The sequence below is a fragment of the Halyomorpha halys genome, unplaced genomic scaffold (genome assembly GCF_000696795.3).
Source record: "Halyomorpha halys isolate HHAL.00 unplaced genomic scaffold, Hhal_1.1 Scaffold2050.1, whole genome shotgun sequence".
Lineage (NCBI taxonomy): Eukaryota > Metazoa > Arthropoda > Insecta > Hemiptera > Pentatomidae > Halyomorpha > Halyomorpha halys.
The window spans coordinates 27148-28395 of NW_027113931.1; the positions used below are offsets into that span (position 1 = coordinate 27148).

A 1248-nucleotide genomic window follows, 5' to 3' on the forward strand; every position below is an offset into this window, starting at 1 on the left:
TATTAATGTTATTGGAAGATCACTGATTGACCGGGTGTATCATTAATAAATGGAATATGATCCGGGTGCGGTCAAAGAAACTCAAATAGTGAGAACTATTTTAATGAGCCAACGTTTTGCCCCACTCTGTAGGGTTTTGTCAGGGCTAAAAAAGATACAAACACTTAACATAAGTAAAAAAAAAGTAAACAGAAAATTACAAGGGTATAAAATGAAATGTTAAAATAAAAGGTGTATAAACAATAAATGAAGACGGTAATAGTAACAGATACAAAGAAGAAATATAAAATAAAGTAAAAACTAAGAGATGAAAAGGGGGATAAGAATAAAAATAATGTATGTAATGTACTGGAAGATTGCTGATTGACCATGTGCATCAATGAATAGAATATGGTCCGGGTGCGGTCAAATAAAACTCAAATAGTAATCACTATTATAATTGAGCCAACGTTTCGCCTCACATTGCAGGGATTCGTCAGGGCTAAAAAAAGATAAAAACACTTGACACAGTTACAAAGAAATAAAAACATAGTGGAAAATAACAGGGGTATACAGTGAAACGTAAAATTTAATAAGAAGAATTCAAGGTTATAAACAATAAATGAAAACGGTAATAGTAACAGAAAGATAAAAGATAAAAGATAAATTAAGAGAAGAAATATTGAAGAAAGTACAAATTAAGAGATGAAAGGGGAAAAGAATAAAATCAAATGAAAACGAATGAGACAGAATTCATACCTGTTATGACGGAAGTCAAAGTCAGAGTGAACCGATTGTATTGGGAGGAGCACGGATGGTAGCTGAGTACGTCACATAATAAGGAAAATAATTTTTAAGTAAACAATATAAAAATTATTAAAATTAGGTACATAATAAATGATAATATACATAATAGAGGGGGAAAAGAAATATCTATACAATTATAAAATAAATAAATAAATAATATAAAAAAATGTATAATCATGGATAGAAAAACAAAGAAGAAAAGAAGTTAAAATAATGGGATACAACATATGTAAGTGATTAAGAAAGACAATATATCAAATGAGTGGGATACAGAGATATGTAAATATATAATAGAAAATTAATAATAAAGTAATTAATATAAGTACACTTAAGTAGGTAACACTTGAATATAAATTTAAAAATAAAAAATATGAATATAAATGAAAATGGAAGGATAGTAAATATAAAAATAATTAAATATGGGGTGAGAATTTAGAGAGAAAAGAATAAAAGATATGACAA

At 27.2% G+C, this 1248-nt stretch overlaps 1 protein-coding gene across 1 annotated transcript in view; it reads right to left on the bottom strand.

Annotated features, from left to right (window-relative positions):
• Positions 1 to 1248, bottom strand: part of LOC106691057 (uncharacterized) — a gene marked incomplete at its 5' end in the record, with an annotated part of 16348 nt that overhangs the window by 2737 nt on the left and 12363 nt on the right.